Source organism: Pyxicephalus adspersus, chromosome 6, assembly GCF_032062135.1.
Source record: "Pyxicephalus adspersus chromosome 6, UCB_Pads_2.0, whole genome shotgun sequence".
Taxonomy (NCBI): domain Eukaryota; kingdom Metazoa; phylum Chordata; class Amphibia; order Anura; family Pyxicephalidae; genus Pyxicephalus; species Pyxicephalus adspersus.
In genome coordinates this window covers 102,849,343-102,866,220 of record NC_092863.1, presented here as the reverse complement: position 1 = coordinate 102,866,220, position 16,878 = coordinate 102,849,343, and the positions used below count along the sequence as shown (strand labels likewise).

The 16,878-nt window shown below is 40.3% G+C and overlaps 1 protein-coding gene across 1 annotated transcript in view; it reads right to left on the bottom strand.

The window, feature by feature from the left end:
• CELF4 (CUGBP Elav-like family member 4) overlaps positions 1-16,878 on the bottom strand; it is a 700,213-nt gene that overhangs the window by 250,836 nt on the left and 432,499 nt on the right. The window lies entirely within an intron of this gene.

The following is a 16,878-nucleotide window of genomic DNA, read 5'->3' as shown; positions in this document are numbered from 1 at the left end:
TGGTGATAATTGGAAGCCGTGTTGTTCCGTGGGTGCGGCGGTCACTGGTGGGTCACTTATTTTGGCCTTAGCGGTTTATTTAAAACTGAATCATTTATGGTCAATAATGGCGGGTTATGAAAGGTCAATAGCGTTCAATTATTCATCCTCGGCTCTCCTGTTCCCACGGCCACAGAAGCCGGGCTCCGAACGGCTTTTAATAAATTAAGCATAATGTGGGAATTCGGGAGGATAAAAGAAAAAAACAAAAAAACTTTCCCATAAAAAGAAAAACAGTCAAAGATTGAAAAAAAAAAAGAAAAGCACGGAGAGGGAACAGATGCTGAACACTTCAGGACGTCTCGGGAAGGGCCTACAGAGCAACACGTGAAGAATTTGTAGAAACGTTTAATAATCATTAGATGCTGATACGGCAGCTTCCAGCACAAGCGGACACTGAGGTTAAAGTGAACCTCCCGGCTGGCTATAAAAAGGGGGTTGTGGCTTTAAAGTGGACCTGTCATGAAAGAATCAGCAACTGCAGCATTACTATGAAGGAAGCAAAGCCTGCACATGTAATTGGTCAATATGGCTGCCCTTCTGTATAAACTATAGGTAGGGATAAGGTTTTTAAAGTATTCAAATATTTTTTATTAGGGAAGGTCAGGTGATTGTTGCAAAACCCTTTTCTCCCCCCTAAAAATTGTAGTAGATTAATTGTTATAAAATTAGGTTATTTTTCACCTTTTTTGCTAATTTACATTGCTGACATTGGAAAGTCCCTGGATGGAGACAAAATTGCAGGGGAGACAATTTTGGTGATATCATTCCATTTTCTTTTAATTTTTCCAGTAAACGAACCCCAATAACTACCCCTAACAACCTCTAATGACTTCTTGCACCACTCAGACCCCTTTGACCATCCCTTGTTTACCCCAAATTCTTTCATACCATAGTCCCTTGCCACTGGGCATCATTCTGGCTTAGAACAGTTCCTGGATAACCGGATACAAAAGCTATTTTTCCGGCTTATATTTGCAGCCTTCTGTGGCTATAAAATCAGCCGCCATAAATCGAAACGCAACAAAAAAACCCAAACAAATATATATTTTTACAACAGCTGGTGCTAAAACATCAAATGACACATTGGGCAATATATTCAGGCTGCGTATGATCCGTCCTGTGTGTTTATAAGATATAACGATCATTGAGTGTTTCACATACACAGCTCACATAGACATCGCCGTCCTGTTCTTGTGCAAGGAAATTAAAAATGGTTATGTCTGCAAATTACAAAAATTTTTTGCAAAAATTTAAAAACCATTTCTTTATAGGTGTACAGACCTATTCTGCACAAGTATTAATTTAAAGACAGCCATTATTGGGGTTCTGGTTGGGGCTGAAGTCTTATTGTTGGGGTTGAATGATTGGGTCAGGAGTGGGGGGGTATTGTTGCTGTTAGGGACACCTAAGGACGGCCCTACAATTGCCTAAAATGGGAAATAATACAAATGTGAAGGTTCGTTGTCATGTGACCATATGTAGGAATGATTATTTCCAGTGAAAGATGAACTAATGAGCACTGTACACTCAGCACCTTTTCTATGGCACATTCTACAAGCAAGTGGCACCCCACTGTGCTCTCCTCCCATGACTCCCTTGTATAGCGGTTGTTCTCCATCAGTCGTTTATGGATCTGCCTTGATGGATCCCTGAACAACGTTGGGTGTTCAATTAAGACGAGCACAAATCTTTATCTTGGGTGAAAATAATCTGACGTGTGTACATTGTCTTATTATTAAAAAATCATCCTTAAGCTCTGTTCCAGGGACTTTGCTAGGCCAATATGATGTCACCATTCTACTGCAGGCATGGCCAGCTTAATGGGGAATGGGCAAACTGGGCATTGCCCAGAACCTCTATTTTTTCCAGAATAACATAATGGCATGGATGCCAAAAACTGGAATGCTGACCATATCAAACATTAATTTCCATTTTTGCCCAAGTGTAAAACTGTGACAATCTCTGACCGCAGGCAGGAAGGCAATTTCCTTAAACTCCTTTCTTTCAATGATCTGAATGCAACATTGTATCTTTAAAAAATACAGCTATGTGTCCCGTTACATATGATTGTCAAATATCAGAGAAACCATATCCATAGTACCGAAATTTTTTTTATTAAAAATACCTTCTTAGTAATACGGGTATAAAAAGACAAAGTAGGGAATTTCTGGCATAGGCACTTATTAAAAGGTTTTCAAATTTTTTTCCAAACAGTTTCCATTAAATAAAACAAAATATAAAATACATAAAAACCATGGACAAAGATATAATATGGACAGAGATTACTAAAATTAGGCCAGCAGAGATCTCTCCCACATCGTTTCGCGGATTAAACCGCTTCTTCAGGGGATAGGTAGCCACGAGAAAGCAATCTCTGTTGCTATAACGTAAATCAACATTGTATCTTTGTAAGAATCTCAAGTTGAAAGGATGAAACCAGCATTATGTTTTCTACATGAACTTGCCCCCCCTGTAAGTTGGTTGTAGGTTGGAGAGATTCCATGTGGCTACCGGCAGCTGGCAGCTTTCTCGGGCACTTGCACTCCAGCGTTTGCAGATTTGACAATAGTGGGCAATCGCTTCTCGGCCTTTTGGCTAGGATCAAATGTAGTACCTAATCCTTCGAGTGATCAGGGTGGAAAGGCATTGGCATTCCTGGCAAGAATGCAGTGCATGAGTACCTCTGTTAAGGATGGTCTACCTGTGGTGTAGCTCTTTAAGGGGCGTCCCTATGCAAATCTGCCGGCTTGGACCACCGGAGAGAGCATGGGGCCTGCCCTGATAAGGAGCTCCCAAAGGTTTGACTGACCCGCTGGTTGGGGCAGGGAAAGCTTGGCCCTACCAAGCGGTCCAAATCTCGCTCCAGTGTCGTGCCCTTGGAGTGGTGATCCAGGGGCACCTTAAAATCACTGGGTTTGGGACCCCACTGATTTTTAAGATGCACAGTCACGTCACTGTTTATACTTGATTCGGCACATTGCCTTTTTCTGCATTAGCTGCGGCTAGTGCAGATGGGCAATTTTTAAAACCTGTTGCCCTGTGAGTTATGCACAGAGCACATTATTATTTAAATGTTTTTTATGTTTGTCACTTTTTGATAGAGGGTGCTATTCCCCTATGGGCTAGCCCTTTTTTATTGGAGAGTGCCTTGGCCTAAAAACCAGGTGCTCTCCCTTAGTGGGAGTCTCTCTTCGGGAGAGCTCCCAGCTGAGTATCTTGTGGGACCTGCTTATGCGGTCCCAAAGAGAAAAGGCCCCTCTCTGACTTCGGTCAGGGGGGCATGTAAGTCCATTCCAGCTTCGGCTGGAGCTTGATTTCGGAGGGTCTGGAGAAAAGGGTGGCTCTTCCTCTTTAGAGGAGGGTTTACCAAATAGTACCCCAGTGCACGTTTTGTGTGTGGTGTTTTTGCACCATCACTTTTTTACCGTTCACGGGGTGTGTTTTAGCACGGATCGTGAGATTCGATTAAAAAAAAAATAAAAAAATAGTGGGCAATGAGACTATTCATTCACCATCGTATTGCCATAGGTAGATAGGTAGATGCTATGTCTCCACCAAGTCAGCGGTTCATTGGCATAGGAATCGGTAACCACACTGCAACCGCCAGTTTTATCATAGCCTTACCCAGGAAAACTGCTGACCCTGAATGATGTCTAAACAAAAATGGTGCCACTGGTAGTGCCAGTAAAAATATTCATCTAATACTCGGTCAACTTTCGGGTCTCTTTACCACGGCACAATCCTGATCACTTCCTTGCTTCAAAGAAGTCCGATGCATAATGAAAAAAAAAAAAAGAAACGGACGCGATCATTAAAACCTGCCCTACATTACACAGATCCCACCTATTAATCACCGGTCTCCATACGCCCCTCCAGAGACCCGCAACAAAGACTTAGGAGAAAATCTGCGCAAAATTTCCATAAATTTGAATAGTTGGCTCGTCTGATTTTCAATATTTTTAATATGCAAATGAACGCGGAGGGGACGGAGCCTCGGCAAAGCGCTGAATTGGAGAGAGATGTAACTGGGTGACTAATTGCTGCAATTAGGGAGACCTTGTGCTCGGCAAATGAATAAGGCTTTATTAAGCCTTACCTGGGCCGCCGGTCCTCCGCCACCAGCTCACTCCAACATTCATTGTCATTTGAGAAAAAGGATGGCTGATCTGAAAACCGGCCTTTAACAAGCTAATGTGCGATTGAGGAGTTGCAATACGCGCTCTTTAATCATTTATTCAGCTCCGAAAAAAACACGTAAAGAGATATCAACTTAATCACTAGTTAGCAAAGCCCCCTTTTATTCCCGCGAAGGACTTTAATGCCTCCTATATGTGCTGAAGTACCATTGTTATACCTGCGTATTACGCGCGGGTTTATTAAAGCGATGATAATCTATTCAACGCCAGAAGATGTATACCGCCAGCCCCAGCTCCGATCAGACAGGAAGATTGGAAGTTATTGTTAAAATATGCAAATTCCCCGTGCTATTGAAATTCAAACGCTCCAGATAAGATTTTTTTTCTTTTTTTTTTTTTTTAATAAGTCTATTCTTTTGACTTCGCAAAAGTAACCTAATGTTTATTGACTGCGGACGCATCCCGCGGAACAATGTACACAGGGCCGGAGCGTTGGGAGGTTTTCATTAAAACGGGGAGCTGGCTGGCGTTTTTTGGGGAAGTAGAGCTTGTTATTTATTACAGGAAATCATATTTTCATGGGTTATCATGTTTTTCGTAAGTGGGTGTGCAGGAAAGATTTAACAAACGTTACCTTTATTATTATTTTTTTGTTTGTTTGAAGTTATGAAATGCATAGAGGGGTTAAAGACCTGCCCAGGTTTTCAGTTTTTTTTTAAACCAGACATTGTCGTAATGCACTGGTCCAAGCGATTCTATTATATTAGATCTGGGAACACCTCCCATCTATTTGGTATTCCCAGACACGCCCATTTCAGACTCCCTGCCGGTTTTTACAGGCAAGAAATGTAAAGAGGGATAGAGGGATAGAGGGCAGCATGGTGGCTCAGTGGTTAGCACTCTGGCCTTTCCAACGCTGGGTCCCAGGTTTGAATCTTGAGTAGGACTCTATCTGCATGGAGTTTGCAGGTACTCCTGTGTTTCTGTGGCTTTCCTCCAGGTACTCTGGTTTCCTCCCACATCCCAAAAAGGTGCAGTTAGGTTAACACGCTTCCCCTCAAAGTTGACCTTGGACTACATTAATGACTATGGTAGGGACATTAGATTGTGACCTCCTTTGCGCGACAGTTAGTAACACTACTATCAACTTTGTACAGCGCTGCATAATATGATTTGATATGATCCCTGCTGTTTTTAAATCAAGAAATTCATAATGGGGTTGCAGAATACCTGACCACGGTTTCAGTTTTTTAGTGCAGGCATTGTTGTAGTGTGCTGGTCCACCCCATTCTATTCTATGTAATCTAAGAACACCTCGGTCCTTTCAGTTTGGTATTCTCGGACATGCCCACTTCACACTCCCTGCTGTCTTTCACAAAGTCTGATACCAACAAAGTACACTTCCTGCTTAGGATCTTAGGTCCAGATTGGTATACAGCACAACCCCATCCTACAACCATCCAACAAGTACATAAACAGTAAAAATAAAACAGTACAATAAAATAAAATAATAAAATAAAACAGATACAAAAATACCCTTCTATTTCTAACCTAGTGATCTAGGTACGCTTTTTGATCAACTATTTGTAAAGCCGTAGTGGTAGTCCAGGCCATGCCCTCTTTAGGTTCCTTGTAGACTTTTAAAACATGCAGGGATAGAAGAAAACTTCTTCATAGTATCAGTTTTCCCTACACATTGCTTTTCCCTAAAAGCAACTCTGGCTTTGATTCCCTAAGTTCCTGTCCACATATTATGTGCAGGAAGATAGCTCTTGGGAGATGTAGTTCTGGAGGAGATGCCTACACCAATAGACTGACCTTCCAGCAGCTTCCCCTGGAAGAATATTCAAGCTTGGTTGTGACAACCATGAGAGTGATAAAAGCTATTTATCTCTTGTAAAAGAAAGAACAATCCTGATATGTGATCGGGGGGGGGGGGTTATTGGGGTACATTCAGGTCATTCCCTGGACACAGCTTTTCTTTAAATATCACACAGGAAACAATCTGATATGTCCACCCCTTCCACATCCATTACTCAAGACCGTAATCAGAAACATGATTTGTAAATTTTGAACCTGAGCTGATTGCATTGTTTACATTCACAACTACCTAAAGCTAATTAATCTGCTTAATTAAAACCGGCTGAATCTGTGAATTGAACAACCGCTCTTTGTTTTGTCTTATTGCTGAAAAGCACAAATGAAAAAAAAAAAATACTTGTAAATATTTATTTTTATTCGGGGAGGAACTATTATCACAAAAAAAATCTAATATTTTTTTTAATTTTACGTTTGGTTTTTGGAAAAATCGATATCTAACTTTTTTTTTGTGTCTTTGGGTCCGGGTTAATTTGTCTGTTGCAGAACCCGAGGAAGCTCATTGATAAATGCCTGCGAGTAAACACAAAACTTAATTAAGTAGGACGAAAGGGAGGAAAAAAAATCTACCTAATGAAAAATCACTTAGGAGTTTTAATCTGTTACTGGAATCCTAATGTCCAAAGCTTCGAGTTATAGGATGGCGCTGAGAGAGGGAACACGGGGAGGGAGGGATGGACGGAGAGATAGATATGAATGGATAGACATTGATGGAGAGATAGAAAGTCATAGATATATAATAGAGGAAGGAAGGAAGGAAGGAAAGGATGGAAGGAAAGAAAGGAAGGAAGAAAGAAAGAAAAGATGGAAGGAAGGAAAGGATGGAAGGAAAGGAAGGAAGGATGGAAGGAAGGAAGGAAGGGAATGAAGGAAGGAAGGAAGAAATAAAGAAAAAAAGAATGAAAGAAAGAAAGAAAGAAAGAAAGAAAGGAAGGAAGGAAGGAAGGAAGGAAGGAAGGAAGGAAGGAAGGAAAGGAAGGAAGGAAGGAAGGGAATGAAGGAAGGAAGGAAGAAATAAAGAAAAAAAGAATGAAAGAAAGAAAGAAAGAAAGGAAGGAAGGAAGGAAGGAAGGAAGGAAGGAAGGGAATGAAGGATGGAAGGAAAGAAAGGAAGGAAGAAAGAAAGAAAAGATGAAAGGAAGGAAAGGATGGAAGGAAAGGAAGGAAGGAAGGAAGGAAGGGAATGAAGGAAGGAAGGAAGAAATAAAGAAAAAAAGAATGAAAGAAAGAAAGAAAGAAAGAAAGAAAGAAAGAAAGGAAGGAAGGAAGAAAGGAAGCGGAGAGATAGATATGAATGGATAGACATTGATGGAGAGATAGAAAGTCATAGATATATAATAAAGGAAGGAAGGAAGGAAGGAAAGGATGGAAGGAAGGAAAGGATGGAAGGAAAGGAAGGAAGGATGGAAGGAAGGAAGGAAGGGAATGAAGGAAGGAATAAAGAAAAAAAGAAAGAAAGAAAGAAAGGAAGGAAGGAAGGGAAGGAAGGAAGGAAGGAAGAAAGAAAGAAAAAAAGAAAGGAAGGAAGGAAGGAAAGGAAGGAAGGAAAGAAGGAAGGAAGGAAGGAAGGAAGGAAGGAAGGAAGGAAGGAAGGGAATAGATAGGGGAAAATATGGATGGATGAATAGATAGATAGATAGATAGATAGATAGATAGATAGATAGATAGATAGATAATTCCATTCATCTTTGGATAAACATATTTCGGTCTCTAAAGAACAAGCCCAGCTTGAGTTGTGATATGTATGGCTGATATAGTCAGATGTGCCTTATGTGTCTTATTTGTCTAGAAAGGTATCAGAGTTAAGCTCCATTGGTGCCATGAGATCAGCAGAAACCTTTTCTACAGATTTTCAACCTTTTTTTGCTAAAACTGAAGATGAAACAGGCAAGTCTCCAGAGTTATTCCTCCTCTACATAGTGCCCGAAGACACAGATGTTCACCAAATCCGCCTGGCCGACATAATTGGCGTCTCTTGCTGCTGTAAATCCATGTGGCCCTGCCATTGCCACTATCCAAACAACAGTAACAAGATTAAATAAAATAAAAACCGTTACCGATAACTGCAGCATATCCACCACCCTGTAGGTTTTACCGTATTTAACCGCAACATCTCTAACAATGGATAGACGTCAAAATAACAACTAGGCAGGAGTCTTTGGGTGAGAGATTTTTTTCTCACTCAAGGCATTTCCTTTTCATGTTTCTTCAAAAACAAAGCCTCATATTTTATTAACACGCTTCTATTTACAAATAGGAGAATGGTAAAGTAGACTATTCATAAAAAAAAGTGCTGGTTATCCATTACCGCTCCCCTTCTCCAGATGAAATCATAAGTTGTAGAACTGGACCTACTATTAGCCACTGGAGGCAGCAAAAGCAAAAAAAAAAAACAAAGAATATACAATATTATAGTTTGCTCTGGTAAAACGTGAATGTTAATGCATGTCGCCATTATTTCTATGGGTGAAAAATCTAACTGCTTTGGATGTTACATTTGTATAGAATCCTGTAATGGTCTTTATATTTTCATAATTAAAGGTTCAGGGTAAAGGGAGTGTAACCTTCTATTGGGTTGAACAAAAGCCTAAGCTTTAACTGGAAGCCTTGGCAGGGATATCCTTAGCTTATGCAGATACAAGAGGGTCAAGGTTTAAAAAAAATTCTCCTAATGGTTTTAGCAGCCCTTTGAGAATTCTCTGCAGTACCTTCTCGCCATTACCCCAGTTTTAATGGGGGTATCCTCTGGTTTTGTTTTTTTTAACTATTGTCCATCTGATATCTTTATTCGTAGAACCTATCCTGCAGCTCTGGTTTGTTTGATGGTACATACTCTCCAGGTTTTATTAGCAGCACCTATTCCGCTGCTCGGGGTTTGCAATGCCTATTCTTTTGAACCTGGTCTTATTGGTGGTACCTACTCCATAACTCAGTTTTAGCAACCATCTTTGACAGAAGGAACTTTTCATTTTCATATCTTTCTACACACGGGCTGACCAGACACTATCTCCCCCGTTCTGCAAAGTGTTTCCACGGCTAAAGTTCACCGAAAGTCACATTAATTAAAAATAGTAACAGAATGATAGAGAAGGGGAGGGAGGGTGGATTTGCTGCTGGCCTAATTAACAGGATTACTCTTAGATGAGTGCCCTTCTGACGAATGGATGGAACCGCAGTTATAGTGTTGCTTAGAAACGTCTGTAAAAAAAAAAAGAAAACTTTGAGGAATTATGTTTAGTTGGTATGAAGGTGTTTTTAGAAGTTTTACTTTGCATTTGTCTTGACAACCTTCTCATCTTTGCGGAAATATAAATATGTAAGATAAGGTTTGTGGGGTGGAGAGGAACAAGTTGATAAAAAACAATATTTCTGGATTCTCAAAGCTGAACATTAGTGTGATGTTCTCCAAGGAACGGAAATTACAGTTTTTTTTTAGACCTGGAAGCCAGGTGCATGCTGAAAAAAACTATCTCAAATGTAATATTTCTTCTAATTTTCAGAGCTTTCTATCTGGTCATCTGTAATGAGTAACTGTCAAGAGGCCAGTCTGCTGTCCTTTACAAAGGCCACATAACTTCAGTTATATTGGCAATGATTACTGTATCTCCAATGGAATCTAGGAAAAAAACGGCCTCTTGGTCAATGAGGTCATCACAGAGGTTGGAGAAAGTGTTCTTAACCCTGGTCAGCCCTTCTATGCTGGAGGCTTCACAATCTACCATAATGAGCTAAACAATGAGTCTCTAACCTCAATTTCCTGCTCAAGTATCACTAAAGGACCCTTGACTGTCTATCTAAATCTAAACTTCTTATAAGTCTGCAATTCAGTAAAAAGTTTGCATCTCAGTAAAGCTTAGGGCTTCTTAGAACACTTTATGGTTGATGCCCACCATTCCCCACATTTGTCACCCTTTATCCGTGTGATTTGGTTAAGATGGCCCCTTTGAAAATGTAAACATTGTTTCCATTTAAAACACTGTCCAAGTGACAACCTTAGCCATTATTCTATCTCATGAAGGGTCAGGGTCCCCCAAAGATTGGTTCTTAACATTTCATTTATCAAGCAAATCATGGAAGCCCGTAGAGAACCTTAATTGCCTTTGTACATCTAGCACTGATTTGAACCACTTCAAAGTTCCTCCTCAACTTTAAATCCACAGCAATGGGTGGAAGCTCCTTGGTCCTTTTTGCAGATGCATATACAATCCAAGGAGGGTGTGCACCCCACAGAACCCAGAGCTCCTCCAAAGATCGAGAAAGGACACTCACCCACCTTTCTCCATTGATGCATTTTGAGTCCAATCTATGGCTAAGCCCTGATAGAAGTAGCATAACCCATCAACAGATCTAAGTTGGATTTGTTTAGAGTACATATAGTTTGAAGAACCCATGGACCCTTTGGAGTGCAGTCTCTCTTTTTTGTGTTGTATTTGCTTCTGACTGAAGCAGCAAATTCTGATATCTTTTTTACATTATGTCATGCTTCCTTCCATCTCCACAATCATGAACATTACTTAAAACTCATTTATACCCAGACGGTAATTTATGTTAAATGGTGCTTTGATAAGACAAGAGAAGGCCGTATCAGCCTGTGGCCATCTAACCGCCAAGGAGCTGAAGGTCTCTGCTTGCCCGTGTGTGCTTGGGCATGTAGTTCCTCATCCCTAGAGACCTAAGAGAGCTAACACGACTGCTTTCTGGTAACATTCTGCAGGAAATAGAAGATGAGGTGTTTTTCTTCCAGTGGAGAAACGCATGCATTACTGTCAAAAGAACGGAGGAGCCTTCTCCGTAAAATGCCCTAGGTGGCTAAAAGAGAGATCCAGACACAGAAAGTGTGAGGTAGAAGGAATAATTATTCTGTGTTTTGTTTTTTCAGTTTCTGAGAAAAGGAAAATATTATGGCAGCTTCCTAAGGGAGAAAAACAGCATGTCCGTGTAATAGGAAAAATGGCACTTTTAGGTTTCAAAATGGATTGCCTAAAGTTAGAGGGGCGCAGAAGTTAAGAAGCCAGAAATTCAATTGTGTGGAAAGAAAAACTCTGAAATAGCTGCAAACAAAATAAATCCCCCCACCTGATCAACTAAAGTGTAGACATTACAAGGCTTTCAGCAAATTTTCAGCTCCTTGCTTGCTTTAGAGATTGAATATTAAAATGCAGCATATTGCATAGTGGCCATATTGGCCTGTTAGTATCAGGCGGTATCTTTATAGTAACAATAAATATTATACCTATCAATATCTCTTTGATTAGAAAGTTTCTCACCTCAAAATGAGACATCTTTTTAACAGTTGTTTCATCTTTACCAATGCTGGATCTCCTGTTCTCTGGATTCCCCTGCTATATTCAGGTCATTGGACCAGCATTGACATTATGCCCTGGTTAAATATGGTTGGCCTAGTATAAAGAGATGTAAATGCTGATCAGTTGTGCTTTCAGAGGGTCAATCAAAATGAAGTTGAGCATCACACGGCTTTATGTGTAGCACTTGATTGTTTCTAGAGCGGCCTATTCTTCCCCCTCCCTGACTCTTTGTTCTGGGTCAGCCATGACAATGATCTTTGGTTTTACTATCAAGCTACACCAGGCAGGGTTTGGCCCTTGCTACTCTTCGACAATCTCTTCGGATATGGGTCCAGTTCGAACTCAATATGGCTGGCACATCCATTAGATCCTTTGTGACTGTCCAACCATCCTGGACTTTATTTTCCTGAAAGGATAACCTAGGGACACCCAAATGCAACGCCATAATGGGCCTGATTTATTAAGGTTCTCCAACACTGGAGAACGTATACTATCATGGGAGAAAAGGAAACCTGAACAGATTTCTAAAAATCATTAGTTGGCAAATGTTTTCAGTCCTTGATCAGATCCATTCAAGGTTTGCTGGATCACCCAGGTTCACCTATTATAGTCTATCTTCTGCAGTCTTAGAGAGCTTTACTAAAATATGCCCAAGGTGAAGTTTAATTTGCTAATATTTTGCCCTCCCTAGTTTTAGTCCAGGAGAGGAACCTGTACAGCTGTGCAAGATGAAGGGAAGGCAAGAAATCAGCTTTTTACATGGCTACCAAAGGTTAAGAGCAGATGAAATGTAAAGCCTGAGCTAATACCTGTACCAGATATTAAAAAAATCAATTGCATGCTGTACATTGTGATATGTTGGCTCCCCAATATTGTTCTTCTTTTGGACAAGCAAAGAAAATATAAGATTTTCCACTCCCTAGGACCCAACCGCATTGGCCGACTGTCTATGTGGCCTTTCCAAAAAAAGTAAAACATAATAAATGTGAACTTAACACAATTCACATTTCTTTTTCCAACCAGGTGAAGAAAGTTTTAAGCTTTCACTTATTTACACTTGTTAATTTGAAACAGATGAGATTTACTGATGACCTTTCCCAATCTGCCACGAATTAGCAATCTTGCAAGTTGTATCTCATTAATAAGCATTGATTGGACGTACCATCCAGGGATACAGCAGGGGCAGTCTCTGTCCTATCGCTGCCATCTCTAGGTGTTACAGAGGGGGGGTAAAACAAAGGAAAAAAAAAAAAGAATGAGAGAGAGAGAGGAATCGATCGACTCTCCTTGGAAACCCAGCGCCACCTCCGTAAAGGTTAATTAAGAAGCGGTGAAGGAGAAGAGGCTGTGGAAGGGGGTGATGGACACCCGTGCCTCTCCAGATCATTAAGTACTAATTAGGTCTAGAATCCTATTGAGCTCTGGTGTTTGGCCTTGTTACACTTGCAGCGTGAAATGCGGAGTGCTTTGTCCCTAAGGTTTGTCAGCCAGGAGAAATTGAAAGTCTCTCACTTCTTTGTGCAAATGTTTAGTTACTGTGCCAGAAGATCTGTTGCATGCACAAAAAAGGAAAAAAACAAAGTTACAACAACAGCAGAAGGATTTCAATTTGAAAAGTGTTACTGCAGTCTTAAAGTGAACCTGCAAGGTTTAAGCAAACACATAGAAGCCTCTTACAAAAAGACAAACAGGAGAAACGTGACGTTTGTCAACTGGATACAGGAGACAGTGGTGAAAGGGTCTACTAGAGAATAGAACTTTCCATTTTCCACTGTATTATTTTGGGAAAATGTAAGCAGGTCAGATCACTAATATTGCCTCCTGAAAGTAAATGATTGTGTCCAATCAGACCCAATATATTATCTTACATCCAGGCTAAGGGCTTGACAATGCACTTTGAATGGAACTCGAAGAGTTATTCGATTTTTTTAACAATTTCATCTTGGTCCAGTTTCTTTCAAGTCTTTTATTCTGCAGCTACAAGCCCTGATGAAGGGGGTCTGGTGAGCTCCTGAAACATGTTGGATACCCTGACTCTAAAATCAATTGGATCTAAAGTTAGTTAAATTTAGCTGGTATTCCTACTTTTTTACCCTTTTTATTGCAACCCCAAAATTTGAATTTCTAATCATTTTCTGTGTTAATGACAATGGTTACTAATGCAAACAGAGAGGCAAATCTACCTAGTAGCGACATAAGCACCAATGATAGCCAGATGGGGATTGAATTACTAACAAAATAATACAAAATTACAACTACAGTGTTAGCTACAGTATATAGACACGCAGCCATGGACATAGCCAACAGGGCCCCTTTGCAGAACTGACTTGAAGCCCTTGTGTTGGCTGAGGAGGGTCCAGGGCCCTCATGCAGAGGCACACTTTGCAGCTCTCTATATCTTCATCCTTACACTTTAAGTGAAATAGGTTTTGGTAGTACAGATTATTGCTGAGCTAGCATTTTTTTCTACTGTTAGGGGGGACCTTCACACATTTATATTACACACAGCTTGAAAAAAAAAATAAAGTTCATGCTTTTTTTGCTAAAATTACACTAGTTGAATGTCTATGGAAATGTGACCATCAAACCTTTATGAGCTTGCTGGGGATTCCATTTCAAAGCCATGGCCATCTTCCGCCGATATACCAGCCCATACTTGTTTCTGAAGATGTTCTACAACATTTTGGGGTATCTCAAAGGTTCTAATGCAGGGTGAGAAGACCTGGCTCACAATTAGCATTGTAATTATTTACCAAAGGTATTCCGTAGGGTTGAGGTTGGGGTTCTCTTCAGCACTCCCAAGTTACCCATACCAACCTCATTGACCATGTGGCCTAAGATAGATTTCTCTATGTGTCTAATGGTAATACCAATCTTCTACCAAGGAGGAATATTTTGTTTTCTGTATGGAAGGCTTTGGTGCCCCCTTATTATTCTTTTGTTCAACATTCCAGTTCTGCAATTATGGATCAGCAAACAATCAAGTTAAAAATTACCTCGTAGCCAGTGTAACGAAAATAACAATGCAAACTTGCTGGAAATACACTCACATACTTTATACCCTTTAACAAGTCTAAAGACACTACCGATACAGACAGTGCCTAGAGCCTCCGTGTGTGTGGACTACACAAAATGGAAGCCACCGCCAGCAACTAAATCCCATCACTGTTCATTTGACAGAAGTTGCCTGAAACAACCGGAGTCTGCTGTTGTCCTTACAGTCTGTCTAAATTTATTAAGAGCACCACGTTCAAAGTCGTTTCTCCACCTCGCCTGAAGACACCATCTTAAGTTTTTGCTCTGAGAAAGGACAAAAGAGAACAAAGAGGGGAAAAGAGATTGAAGAGAGCTAGACTTTATGAGAAGAAGCTTTTAAAAGCAAAAAGTTTAATGTCGTCGATGATACCATAAGGTGCCGAAAATGCAGCCAACATGTGACTTTCTTTCTTATGTAGAGGATATAGAGGTTAGGGAAAAAGATGTGAAACAAGGTTGCTTACCTAATTTTTAAAATGTTTTTTTCACCTGCTTTGGAAATGTTAGGATGAATGTATCTCCTTGTTTGGCAGGCTTTGACCCTCCAGGTCTTTAGTACATGAACAGGTTACCATTCTTCACCTCTTTGGCACTATAGAGGGATCATGGATGAATCAATCTGTTCCTATGGGCTTTCAGGGGTTTGAGGTCAGTGCAAAGCTTGTCGGTCTTTGCAGCAAACCATCCAGTCTCCTAACAGGTGACATGCAACAATAAAGACCTGATTAATGTGAGCCCCGGCACGCTTGAAGTTCCCACTAAGTAACACTCTATACCAGGGTTTGTCCAGAGGTTGCTAGGGGAGCATGAAGCAACTTCTAACTCTCAGGTCAGTGACACCTAAAATGTTTTTGGGTATCTGTAAAGGGGACATTCTTCCCAATGGTCAGCAATGTAAGAGGCATTCTTCCCACTGATCCCCCGGCAAATGTAACATGTACTGGACATATCAGACCTGAAAGGTATTTCAAGAGTTCCCTTGTAATAAAAAGGTTGAGAAACACTATCTATAGTATTTCTCTTTGTTCTCCAGCTATACCCAAAGTTATACAAAGAGGTGAGGGTAGGGGTTGAAGAGATGGACTAGCACAGAGACATTTCCAAAAAGGAATATGTAGGCCATGAAATGCAACAAATTGTTCTAGAAAATTGATTCTTCCTGGAGTAGTAAAAATTCCAAGCAAGCTCAAGGGCTCAATGGAAGTACATAAAACCATTATTTTTAGGAAAGCAAACCTCTGCAATTTATCATTTAATTACAGTGGGGAGTCCTGGGGGACTCTAGAGCTGACTTTCTCAACCTTCTACCCCCCAGGAACCCTTGAAATTAAGTCTCGAAGAACGCTTGCTAAAACCAGTTTATCCGGGGACAGTGGGAAAACATCTCCTATTTTGGTGGCCAATGGAAAGAATTCCTCCATTACAGTTATGGTTAGATTGCCAATTTTAAAGATGTCATTGGTGTCTTGCAACTGGCCCTTCCGCATGGCTTTCGACCCAGAACTATACAGACCTCATCATGACATCATAAATGTGGTCACTTAAACTCTGGAGGAACCTTGGGGTTCCACAGAACTTTGGGTGAGAGTAGCAGCTGTAGGGACTAATTTTTTTAATGTTGCTACTCTTGCAATGCCTATTAGGAAGAAAAGTGCTTTTCAATGCACTTTCAGTCGAAGTATGCCACCTGTCATAATATACAGAGTAAAATTATATGTCTTCACACATGATGCAGGCGGTAGGTAGCATTAAGAAGAAATTGCATTGAACAATAAAATCTGAGTTAATAGAGCAAATCCCCCCCTCGAAAGTCTCAACATTGCAAAATTTAAGAGCTTAATTAATCACATGGCGTGCATGGTACAAATATCACAACCAGTAACTTATTACCTTACTTTAGTCAAAGCTAATTGAGTCTATTTTTCAACGTCCTTTGGCCTCATTTATAAAACTCCACAGAAACGGTCACTGCAACGTTTTTTTAATAGGATAAATCTGCAAATCAGTGCAAAGAAAAGGTTGCCGATTTGCTGATATTATAAGATTATATGTTGAATAAGACGGGATATCATGGAATTTTATGGTGATGAAAAACAGCCAAGACACTGAGAAGATCAATACAACTGGCAGCAAATTGGTCAACCAGTGGTCATTGTTGTCTATGTCCAACAAAAGTATCAATTAGAAAAGCTGGGAGCCAACTTCAACTCAAATGATATGAAGGTTTAAGATTGAACCTATCATATGAGGAATATGGCGGTCTGTTATTGGCTGGACTTTTGGCTTTTTGGCCTTTTCCAAGCTGAAGACCAACCAGGTTGTTGAGGCAAGGAAGGAACAATGGACAGAACCAAAAGAAGGATTAAGCATTTCACAACATCTTACATCTAATCAAGGCTTGTAGCCAGTATATGTAATTCAATAATATATATATATATATATATATATATATATATATATATATACACCGGTATATATTT